The sequence below is a fragment of the Macaca nemestrina genome, chromosome 9, assembly GCF_043159975.1.
Source record: "Macaca nemestrina isolate mMacNem1 chromosome 9, mMacNem.hap1, whole genome shotgun sequence".
In the NCBI taxonomy this organism is placed as follows: Eukaryota; Metazoa; Chordata; class Mammalia; order Primates; family Cercopithecidae; genus Macaca; species Macaca nemestrina.
Genome location: NC_092133.1, coordinates 76,008,099 through 76,021,372, shown reverse-complemented (window position 1 = coordinate 76,021,372; position 13,274 = coordinate 76,008,099).

The following is a 13,274-nucleotide window of genomic DNA, read 5'->3' as shown; positions in this document are numbered from 1 at the left end:
GAAAGAATGTTTAATTGTATCAAATACTTTTTCTGCATCTATCGAGATGATCATATGGATTTTTCCTTCACTCTGTTGTTATGATGTATTACATTTATTGATTTGCATATGTTGAACCATCCTTGCACCCCTATGATAGGTCCCATAGATTATACCAAACAGCATTGCATCTTGGACAGATGGTAACTAATCTACTGTAACTACAAATTATGGCGAAGCGATATCATCTGATAAAAACCAAAAGGCAAAAAATGGGACATCCTCCTTTTCACTTTAAAGGAAAGGTAAACAGACTGCAAGTGGTTAGGTTCACCTGTTCTTGAGTGCTACTGTCAGGGTAAGTCAAGAAATTCTTGAGCTCAGAAAAGGATTGCACTGCTGAACAAGCTGGCAGAAGGGTGGTGCTGGAGAACAGGTTAAATGAAAGATTTGAAGTATCATGCAAGATCTCTTTAGTGAAAAATAAAACTTTCCTCAAAATTGAAGATAATGAAAGGGAGGAGGAAAGAAAGGTGGAAAAGAAAGAAGAAAAAAAGAAGTAAATCTGAAGACCTACTTCAAGTATAAATAGAAAAAAACCTATAACAACTCCTTAGTGGGTTGTGGATATCACATCTGTGTTTTAAAGCAATGACTGGATGCAAACAGCTACATTTAAATAATTCCAACTGGCAAGAGGGCTCTAGATAATTAAAAATAATGGGATGTATACTTTCACCACAGATACCTGAAAAACTCAAGTTCCCTATATTACCATGAGGACAAGAAAAACTAGCCAGATTGATTTGTAAATGAGACTGATTACCTGTGAAACTAGATACATTAAATAGATTACAATGTCGCTTTGTGCATGTGTGAGCACTGTGTGTATGTATGTGTGTGTGTGTGTGTTATTGTTTATGATTGAGTACCAGAAAAGCTGCTTGCTTGAACTAAATGAAACACTATGAGTATTAATAAAAGTAATGTCCTGTGGAACTCTAGGATTCTTCACAGCTAGTAGGTTGCTCTCTGACCTCAAGTTTCAGCTGGGACTTGTTTGTGAGCAGAGCACCAATACAGTGAGTCTTGTGGTTGGGAGGGATTCCACAAGGTAGAAACATCTTGACTGAGGGTCAGTAATTGCAGAGACTTTTGCTAAATAATAAATCCCTGGCACCCAGCCAGGAACTATGCTGAGTTTGACTCCAGAAGTGAAATGGCCACATCTCACTCCTATAGTTTCTTCCCCACTGTACAGGCTGCTTTCATGCTGCTGATAAAGACATATGCAAGACTGGAAAGAAAAAGAGGTTTAGTTGGACTTACAGTTCCACATGGCTGGGGAGGCCTCAGAATCATGATGGGAGGAGAAAGGCACTTCTTACATGGCTGCTATCAAGAGAAAATGAGGAAGAAGCAAAAGCAGAACCCCCTGATAAACCCACCAGATCTCATGAGACTTATACACTATCATGAGAATATCATGGGAAAGACCAGCCCTCATGATTCAGTTACCTCCCCATGGGTCCCTCCCACAACATGTGGGAATTCTGGGAGATACAATTCGATTTGAGATTTGGCGGGGGGGACACAGCCAAACCATACCACCCACTCTGAGAGGGTGGTTGCCAGGCAGCACCCAATGACCCATGCCACTTGAACTAGAAGTGGCCTGCTAGTACCATAACTTGGTCTTGAAGACTTCTTGTCCCCAGTTCTCAGAAGGGGGAGGTGGGAAAGCTTCATTATGCTCTTGTTGAATCCTCAGGGTTTTTCCCTTTAGGTGCAGATGGCTTTACTGAGAAAAGCCCTTCTTTTGCAGCCTGGACTTGGACTCTGGCAGCAGTGGCAGTGGTGGTGCCATCGCTCTTCTGGCACCAGACTTCCTTCAGCAGCCATTTTATCACTTACCCTCCCAAACTCTGTGGTTTCCCAGAGCAGTAGATATGATTGACTCAGTAGCCGGGCCTTCTGGCTGTATGTGGCAAAAACACATACAGATGTGTTTTTGCACAGGCTGTCAGGTGATGGGATAAGATCCACTGTGCAAGCCTGGATCTCAGGCTTCTTTGAGCTGGCTGACCAGGACCACAAAACCAGCTGAACTCCAGCTTTCAGCACCATTTATTGCCTTTGGCAATTCAAGTTCCCCCAAATCTTAAAGTCCCCATGTTACTGGAGTCACTCTTTCCTTTCAGAACCAATGGCCATCACTTTGATTCTTTTGCCAAAAGAGAAACTCTTATTTTTCTTAAGGCCACTTCCTAGAACTCTTGTTTCACAAGGTATAGCCCACCACTTCTGCCAAAGAAAAGACTCTTCTCCTCTCTCAACGTTAGCTGTAGGCACATCTGTATATATACAAATAAGAATAGAAGGGTGAGATGAGGAGAGAGGTGAAGGGATTTTTGAAGTAGATATAGACACAGAGAGATACATTTTATATACATTTAGAGGTAGATGGAGAGGTATAATACATATAGATATATTTTATATATATCTTACAATTGGCCAATATCAGATTTTTTTTAATGAACCAGAGAACTATGATCACATCACTCTTGAAAATATAGGCATGACTAGAAATACTAGACTGTCTCATCTCTGATGGCATATAAGAAATATCTGGGGGCACAATTGAGAATAAAACAACTAATGGCATAGTCTTAATGCTGTCAAATAAATTTTTCCGTTTATTTAAGGAGAATCTGTGATGCTACTATTTGTGTGTGTGTGTGTCTGTCTGTCTGTGAAACAAACAGAGATCCTAATTTCACAGTTAACATAATCAGCATTATGAGGAAAATATCCTCTATTTGGAGTAATCCACCAGTAAAGAATGAGTTTGGGATTTTCTGACACTTGTGTTCCGCATACACAAACCAAAGAAACCATTTGGCATAATGCATCCAGAGTCATCCCAAGATGTTCACTGCATGACACTGTGGTGTTATTCCAGACCAGCACCTTTGTAGATGCAAGCTATGAACTAGAGCTGGGCACCCTGTCCTTGCTGTCACGTGTGTATATGAAAGAGACAATGCAAAGGACTAATGGAATTGTAAACAAGGTGGGACAGAAGGTATATTGATAAAATAATACAAGGAAATTAACATTTCGTTTTCAAAGACTTTTTTTTTTTTTTGAGACAGAGTCTTGCTCTGTCACCCAGGCTGGAGTGCAGTGGCGGTATCCCGGCTCACTGCAACTTCTCCCTCCCGGGTTCAAGCAATTCTCCTGCCTAAGCCTCCTGAGTAGCTGGGATTATAGGCACCCATCACCGTGCCTGGCTAATTTTTGTATTTTCAGTAGAAATGAGGTTTCACCATCTTGGCCAGGCTGGTCTTGAACTCCTGACCTTGTGATTCACCTGCCTCGGCCTCCCAAAGTGCTGAGATTACAGGTGTGAGCCACTGCGCCTGCCTTTAAAGATATTTTTAATGTACCAGGGGAAACTCCCCTACAGCTTGAAGATCCATGATGTATCCTTGGAAGGTACAAAAACAGAAAAGAGAAGACACAAATTAAGGAAGACAACCAAGAGGCTTGAACTTGATGTACAATTTATTTATAATAAGAAGGGAAGCTTCATGATACGCATGTTAATACTTACAAAAATGCTAACAAGTTGGGAAGATTAATGTTCTTAGACTTTGTTTAATGATTTCATAGAGGGGTTATTGTAACTTTTCCTGTCATTTTCTTTGTGTTTCAATGTTCAAAGGGAAAATCACACATGAAAACAGCTCAGTATTATGGATGGATATAAGCTCATTGAATCAATCCTTGAGAGATGGAGAGTGAAGTAACTTCCAGTTCCCATTTGGAACTCTCAGAACTAGGATAAAAACTCCTTGTCATGAACTCACAGGATGAGAAAATCTAGCATCCTTCCATGTTCTACCCATTTATCTGCCTTCAGGTTTGACTTTTGAACTTGCCAAAAGGGAGAAAAGTCTGGACAAGTTCCCTTTTCACCTATTCTCATCACCTTGGTTTGGTTTCAGTTTGTACATGGTACAGACTTCCCAGGAAGTGATGGTCATGGAGAGGAGATCATATTTGCCATGAAAATGCTTTGGTTATTCAGGATTCAGGGAAGTCATTCACAGCCTGGTTCCCATGCTTTCTCTAGGGGCAATATGGAGCTTGGAAACAATTATCTAGGTCATGAAGTGAGGATGGAAGTTAGGTGCTATCCATAGGACTGAGTCAAAATGCTCCCTTTGTGTGTGTGTGTGTGTGTGTGTGTGTGTGTGTGTGTGTGTGTGTGTGTGTTTGGGACAGAGTCTTGCACTGTCGCCCAGGCTGGAGTACAGTGGTGCGATCTCCACTCACTGCAACCTCCGCCTCCTGGGTTCAAGCGATTCTCCTGCTTCAGCCTCCTGAGTAGCTGGGATTACAGGTGCCCGCCACCATGCCTGGCTAATTTTTTGTATTTTTAGTAGAGATGGGGTTTCACTATGTTGGTCAGGCTGGTCTTGAACTCCTGACCTTGTGATCCGCCCACCTTGGCCTCCCAAAGGGCTGGGGTTACAGGCGTGAACCACAGTGCCCAGCTCCCTTTGTGTTTTAAAGTAGCTGAGGCTTCTTCTTGCCTTAGTTTTGCTCCCCAATTTATTGTGTTTCTTGTTCCCCCATCCTTTGCATTATACTAAATTTGAATCCAAGGAGAGGAGGCCTGAATTGATGTAATAAGACTGATACCTTTCTCCTAAAGATGATGCCCTGGTGAGCTTTGCAGCATGTCAAACAGAGTCTAAAATTATTCCTCATTGAGAAGGGGGTTTGGGTAGTGGAGAATCATCTTCCTATGGATTCCAGAAGGAAAAAAATATGAACAAAGGCATAGAAAACCTATTTAACCAAATAATAGCTAAAAACTTCTTAAGTCTTGCAAGAGATATAGACATCCAGGTACATGAAGGTCAAAGATTTCCAAATAGATTCAACCTAAAATGATCAATTCCAAGGCACCTTATATTCAAACTATCAAAAGTCAAAGACAAGGAGGGAATCTAAAAACAGCAAGAGAAAAGCATTAAGTCACTTATAAGAGCATTCTCGCAAATGAACAGGGACATTATAATTGATACCATAGAAATAGGAGAGATCATTAAAGACTATTATGAGCAACTATATGCCAATAAATTGGAAAGCCTAATGGAAATGGAAAAATTCCTGGACACATACAACCACCAAGATTGAACCAAGAAGTAATAGAAAATCTGAACAGACTAATTACAAGCTACAAGATTGAATCAGTAATAAAAAGTATCCCATGAAAGAAAAGCCAAGGACCTGATGGCTTTATTGTTGAATTATGCCAGATATTTAAGAAAGAACTAATACCAGTTCTTCTCAAAATTTTCCAGAAATTTGAAGTGGAGGAAATTCTTTTATACTCATTCTATGATGACACCATTACCTTGATACCAAAACATGAAAAGGGCACAACAAAAAAAGAAAACCATAGGCTAATATTTCTGATGAGCAGAGATGCAAAATTCCTCAAAATAAATACTAGCAAACAGAATTCAACAATACATTAAAAATATCATTCACCATAATCAATTGGGATTTATCACAGGGATGGCTCGACATATGCAAACCAATCAACATGATACATAACATTTACAAAATGATGGACATAAACAAAATGACAGTCTCAATAGACACAGAAAAAGCATTTGATAAAATTTAATACCCTTTTATGATAAAAATCTTCAACAAACTAGATACGAAAGAAGCATACATGAACGCAATAAAGACCACATATAACAAACCCACAGGTAGCATTATGCTGAACAGGGAAAAGCTGAAGTATTTTCCTCTAGAAACTGGAACAAGACAAGGATGCCCACTCTCACCACTTTAATTCAACCCAGTATTGATGATGTTCTAGCCAGAGCAATTAGGTAAGAGAAATAATTAAAGGACATCCAAATTGGAAAGGAGGAAGTCAAATTTTATGTGTTTGCAGATGACATGATCTTATAAATAGAAAAACCTAAAGAATTTACAAAAAACTCTTAGAACCGATAAATTCAGTAAAGTTGTAGGATGCAAAATTAGCAAACAAAAATCAGCAGCATTTCCATATGCCAACAATGAACTACTTGAAAAAGAAATAAAAAAGCAATCCTGTTTACAATAGCTACAAAATAAATAAAATACATAGTAATAAATTTAAACAAGGAGATAACAGATCTCTATAAGGCAAACTGTAAAACACTAAGGAAAGAAATGGAAGAGATCACAAAAATGGAAAGATATCCCATGTTCACAGTTTGAAAAAATTAATAATTGTTAAAATGACTATAGTACCAAAAATGATCTATGGATTCAATATAGTTCCTACAAAAATATGAGCTATTCTTCACAGAAGTAGAAAAAAAATCCTAAAATTCATATGGAACCACAGGAGACCTCAAATAAACCATGATATCTGGAGCTAAAAGAATGCAGCTGGAAGCATCGTACTACCTGATTTCAAAACATACTACAAAGCTGTAGTAACCAAAAGAGCATTGTACTGGCATAAAACCAGACACATAAACAGAACAGAATAGAGAACCCAAAAATAAATTCATGCATTCTCAGCCAACTGATTTTTGACAAAGATGCCAAGAACACTCAATGGGGAAACAACAGTCTCTTCAATAAATGATGTTGAGAAAACTGGATGTCCACATGCAGAAGATTGAAATTAGACACTTATTTCATACCATATACTAAAATCAATTGAAAATGAGTTAAAAAGTAAATGTAAGGCCGGGCGCGGTGGCTCAAGCCTGTAATCCCAGCACTTTGGGAGGCCGAGACGGGCGGATCACGAGGTCAGGAGATCGAGACCATCCTGGCTAACACAGTGAAACCCCGTCTCTACTAAAAATACAAAAACTTAGCCGGGCAAGGTGGCAGGCGCCTGTAGTCCCAGCTACTCGGGAGGCTGAGGCAGGAGAATGGCGTGAACCCGGGAGGCGAAGCTTGCAGTGAGCTGAGATCCGGCCACTGCACTCCAGCCTGGGTGACAGAGCGAGACTCCGTCTCAAAAAAAAAAAAAAAAAAAAAAAAAAAAGTAAATGTAAGACCTGAAAAAACTACTAGAAGAAAACATGGGGGACACTCCATGACATTGGTCTGGGCAATTATTTTTTGGATGTGACCCCAAAAGCAAGGGCAATCAAAGCAAAAATAGACAAATATGATTACCTCAAATTAAAAGCCTTCTGTATAGCAAAGAAAAACAAACATCAGAGTTAAAAGAACCTACAGAATGGGAGAAAATATTTGCAAGCTCTACATCTGATAAAGGGTTACTATATAAGGAATTCAAACACTCCATAACCAGAAAACAAATAGCCTGACTTAAAATGTGCGAGTGATCTGAGCAGACATTTCTCAAAAGAAGACATACAGAGGCCAAGAGGTATATGAAAAAATACTCAATATCAGTAATCATTGAGGAAATGCAAATTAAAACTGCTATGAGATATAACCTCACTCCTTTTAAAATGGCAATTATAAAAAAAGACAAAGATAATACATGTTGTTGAGGATGTGGAGAAAATGAAAATAATCACAAACTATGCATCTGACAAAGGTCTAATAGCCAGATTTTTTTTTTTTTTTTTTTTTGAGACGGAGTCTCGCTCTGCGGCCCAGGCTGGAGTGCAGTGGCCGGATCTCAGCTCACTGCAAGCTCCGCCTCCCGGGTTCACACCATTCTCCTGCCTCAGCCTCCCGAGTAGTTGGGACTACAGGCGCCCGCCACCGCACCCAGCTAGTTTTTTGTATTTTTTAGTAGAGACGGGGTTTCACCGTGTTAGCCAGGATGGTCTCGATCTCCTGACCTCGTGATCCGCCCGTCTCGGCCTCCCAAAGTGCTGGGATTACAGGCTTGAGCCACCGCGCCCAGCCTTTTTTTTTTTTTTTTAAGACGAAGTTTCGCTCTTTCACCTGACTGGAGTGCAGTGGCGCGATCTCAGCTCACTGCAACCTCCCACTTCTAGTTTCAAGTGATTCCCCTGCCTCAGCCTCTCAGATAGCTGGGATTATAGGCACCCACCACCATGCCCCGCTAATTTTTGTATTTTTAGTAGAGATGGCGTTTCACCATGTTGGTCAGGCTGGTCTCTAACTCCTGACCTCGTGATCCACCTGCCTTGGCCTCCCAAAGTGCTGGGATTACAGGCTTGAGCCACCGTACCTGGCCTTTATTTTTTATTTTTTATTAGAGATGGCATTTCACTATGTTGGCCACGCTGGTCTCGAACTCCTGACTTCAGGTGATCTGCCCACCCCTGCCTCCTAAAGTGCTGGAATTACAGGCATGAGCCACCGCGGCCGGCCTAATATCCAGAAGTTATAAGGAAATTAAATTAACAGGCAAAAAACAATCCCATTAAAAAGTGGGCAAAGGACATGAGCAAACACTTTTCAAAATAAGTGTGGCCAAAAAACACATGAAAAAATGCTCAATATCACTAATCATCAGAGAAATGCAAATAAGAACCATGAGATACCATCTTACACCAGGCAGAAAGACTATCATGAAAAAGTAAAAACAAAAAACAAAAAACAAACAAACAAAAAACCTATGTTGGCAAGGCTGCAGAGAAAAGGGAATGCCTACACACTGTTGGTGGCAATGTAAATTAGTTCAGCCACTGTGAAAAGCAGTCTGGATGTTTTTCAAAGAACTTAAAACAGAACTACCTTTTGACCCAGTAATTTCGTTACTGGGTATATATCGAAAAGAAAATAAATAATTCCACTGAAAAGACACACGCACTCTTATATTCATCGTAACACTATTCACAATAGCAAAGACATGAAATCAGCCTAGGTGTCCATCAATAGTGGATTGGATAGAAAAAAAAAAATGTGGTATATACATCATGGAATACCACACAGCTATAAAAAAGAATAAAATGTCCTTTGCAGCAGCATGAATAGAACTGGAGGCCATTATCCTAAGATAATTAATGTAGCAATAGAAAACCAAATACCATGTTCTCACTGGTAAATAGGAGCTAAACATTGGATCCTCATGAACATAAAGATGGCAGCAATAGACACTGGGGATGGGGAAAGTGCTGAAAAACTATTGGGTACCATGCCAACTACTTGGGTAGTGGGCTCAATAGTACCATAAACCTCAGCCTCATACATATACCCATGTAACAAACCTGCACAGGTACCCCCTAAATCTAAAATAAAAGTTGAAATTATTTTAAAAAATTCCCAACAAAAAGAAATCATTACTATTTGAGGTTATGGATATCCCAATTATCCTGACTTGACCATTATACATTGTATGCATGAGTCAAGACAGCACATATACTCCATAAATATGTACAACTATTATGTATCAATAACATTTTAAAGAAATAAAACATAAAAAAGAAAACGGGATACATATGCACTATGGAATACTACACAGCAACAAAAAAGAATGAAATGTCCTTTGTAGCAACATGGGTGCGACTGGAGGCCATTATCCTAGAGTGAACTAACATGAGAATAGAAAAACAGACGCCACATGTTCTCATTTATAAGTGGGAGTTAAACACAAGCTCACTCTATATAACAAGCTCCTAAAATGTGCAAATAATCAAATAAAAACAGGGACAAAGGAGACTATGTAAATGTTGTTTTAGAGAAGTGAAAATCCAAATGGTCATAAATACATGACAGAATATTCAATCTCACTAATAATCATAGAAATGCAAACTAAAATAGCAATAAGATTTCAATCGTCATTCATCATATTCACAAAAATGAGAAAGCAATAATACTTTAGAATTAGCACTGATGCTAGGGATAAGTACTCTGACGTTCTTGGTTGAAATAGATACCATACTAGGTTTTTGAAAGCTTCTGGTAATATTTATTAAAATGAAACTGCATATACCTTCCAATCCAGCAGTCTCACTCCTAGAATTTTTTTTTTTTTTAAGGAGACACGGTCTCACTCTGTCACTCAGGCTAGAGTGCTGTGATGGTCATAGCTCATTGCAGCCTTGAACTCCTGGGTTCAACTGATCCTCCAGCCTCCCAGGTTCAGCCTCCCAAGTAGCTAGGACTGCAGAAATGTACCACCATGTTCAGTTAATTTTTTAATTTTTTGCAGAGACAAGGTCTCTCTGTGTTGCCAAGGCTTATGTCAAACTCCCGGCCTCAAATGATCCTCTCACTTCCGCCTCCCAAAATGCTAGGATTATAGATGTGAACCACTGTGCCCAACTGGAAATCTTTTTAATAGAAACAAAGACACCAGTAATAAGGAAAGGTAGGTAGATAGATGGCAGATTGATTGATAAATGATAGATAGATACATACACAGATAGAATAGAGACAAAGAAGTTTACTGTAATAATTTTCATGGTTCTAAAACCTGAAAAAGTTAACTTTAATAGAAATATCATTTTAAAAGTTTTGATAAATTTACACCATACAAAATTATCCTGCCCTAAAAAAGGGTGGGTTAAATTTATATGAATGGAGTTGAATAAATTTTAACAATGTATTGTTAAAAAGAAAAATTTAACAAATAGAACCAAGTTTAATATGATCCTTAAAAAATGGAAACTCTCGGCCAGGCGCGGTGGCTCACGCCTGTAATCCCAGCACTTTGGGAGGCCGAGGCGGGCGGATCACAAGGTCAGGAGATCGAGACCACGGTGAAACCCCGTCTCTACTAAAAATACAAAAAAAATTAGCCGGGCGCGGTTGTGGGCGCCTGTAGTCCCAGCTACTCGGGAGGCTGAGGCAGGAGAATGGCGTGAACCCGGGAGGCGGAGCTTGCAGTGAGCCAAGATCGCGCCACTGCACTCCAGCCTGGGCGACAGAGCGAGACTCCGTCTCAAAAAAAAAAAAAAAAAAAAAAAAGGAAACTCTCCCAACACACTTACAAGCATAAATATATGCATATATGCTGATAAATGACCTTAGAAGCATAGACAAGTGAATGTGAAAAGGTCCACATGGAAAATGTTTCTTACTTGGTCGTGGGGGACAGTGGAGTTAAAACTCATAAGACAGGCCAGGCGCGGTGGCCCACGCCTGTAATCCCAGCACTTTGGGAGGCCGAGACGGGTGGATCACAAGGTCAGGAGATCGAGACCATCCTGGCTAACACAGTGAAACCCCGTCCCTACTAAAAATGCAAAAAAAATTAGCCAGGCGTGGTGGCGGGCGCCTGTAGTCCCAGCTACTCGGGAGGCTGAGGCAGGAGAATGGCTTGAACCCAGCAGGTAGAGCTTGCAGTGAGCCAAGATCATGCCACTGCACTCCAGCCTGGGCAACAGAGTGAGACTCCGTCTCAAAACAAATAAACAAACAAACAAAAACAAAACAAAACAAAAAAACATAAGACAGGTGAATGGAGGAGAGGAAGACAGGAGAACTAAAAAATAACTTTAGAAAATTATAAAGCTATTAATAAGGTAAAAAATAGCATGCATTACATGATTTTCATCATATAATGTATATTTTTGGATGTAAGTATATATAAAAATATTCATTTGTGTGTGTATTTACATACACAGAGCACAGATTCACATATACATAGAGAAAATAATACAGACATGATCACCAAAATGTTAAAATTGGTTGTCTAAGGAAGGTGGAGTTTTGGTGATTTTAAACTTTTTTCTCACAATGTTAAATTTTCACAATAAATATATAAATCATTTTCATATAAAATCAGATAGATTCTATAACATTTTTAAGTCATGCTTTTAGATGAAAATTCTGATTTTTTCTGAAATGAATATGGTTGTGTCTCTTTACTTCCCGCCAACATTTGCCTCATATTTCTTTTTCTGCCTCTTTGTCTTTGACTCGGTTATCAATAGTAGGATTAAGACACACTCTTTTTCAGTAGTTTCAAATGATGCAGGAGACAGAAGTAATACCAGTCAGGATGCAGCAGAGATATTTCCCTTTAACCACTCCTTTTTCTAGTGCATGATAGAGCTACACAGTGAAGTGTTTTTCCTTTATTGAATGTGTTAATAATTAAAGAAACAAAGGGTAAGGTGTCTAGAATTCTTATCCAAAAAGGTAGTTTCAAGCACTCTCATTTTGTCATTTTTATTAGGTTAAGCATTCATAGAACATGCATATGCATGTGAGTTGGATTCAGCCCATTGACAATTGTTGCAGAATCTAGTGAACAGATTAGATCGCATCAATAGGCTAGCACCTGAGTGTAAGCAATCCTACCTTTTCTGTGAGGTTGTGGTGGAGAGAGAGGGTGGAGGATTACAGGTTTAGACTATCAAGCTCAAGATTTTATAGACCAGGAGAGAATGAAATGATATATTCAAAGTACTGAAAGAAAATAAAACCCCACCTGTCAATCAATAATTCTATACCTAGCAAAGTGTCTTTTATTAGTGAAGGAGAGATAAAAACTATCCCAGACAAACACATACTAGGGAGTTTGTCACCACTAGGTCCACCTTGCAAGAAGTGCTAAGGGAAATTCTTGAAGTTGAAATAAAAAGAGGTTAAACAGAAACACAAATGTATACAAAAGTATAAGTTTCACTGGTAAAAGTAATTATAAAGACAAGTACAGTTTTCCTTTCCCCAAGATGGCTGTCTAGAGACATTGGACACCAGTTCCCCTCAGAACAAAGAACCAAAATTGCAGTTGAATAATCATGGTCTGAGTAGAATACTGAGGAAGGAGTGACTTGACCTACTGGAGAACCCACAGGAAAAAGCTGTGATGTAGAAAAAGAAGACAGCAAGAGTTTTGCAGAGATTGACTGCCAAGCAACATAGAGTCCCATGGAGAGGGTAGGTGGGGGAGTTGCCCCCCTCACTCCTGTGGCAGACTATGGACGGCTGAACTTGTTGGAGAATGTCTCTCTACCTGTGAGCCGAGGCATTGCTGTCAGTGGTAATTTGGGAACTTCTTGAGGGCAGAGCATTGGGTGGCCAGCTCATGCAGGCTCACTCGCTCTCCCACAAAACTTGAGTTGAAGTGGCAGGTGCCATACTGGTTATGCACCCGTTATGGGTCTCTATTCTTCCCAGGGAATCTCAGCCCTTGTGTTTCTGCATCACTAGATCCTCCAAAACATTCCCCAGAATGCACTTAGACTGCAGCAACCACAGGGGATAGGTAGGACCCTGGGGGAGCTATGGGATTGCTAGAAGTCTAGCCCTCAGGAGAAGGGAGAATGTGTGTGTCAATGTACCCCTTCAGATAAAAGAACTCAGTTAATTTTCTCTCCTCTGTCTGAGAGCTCCCCACTTGTGATAAGAGGCTG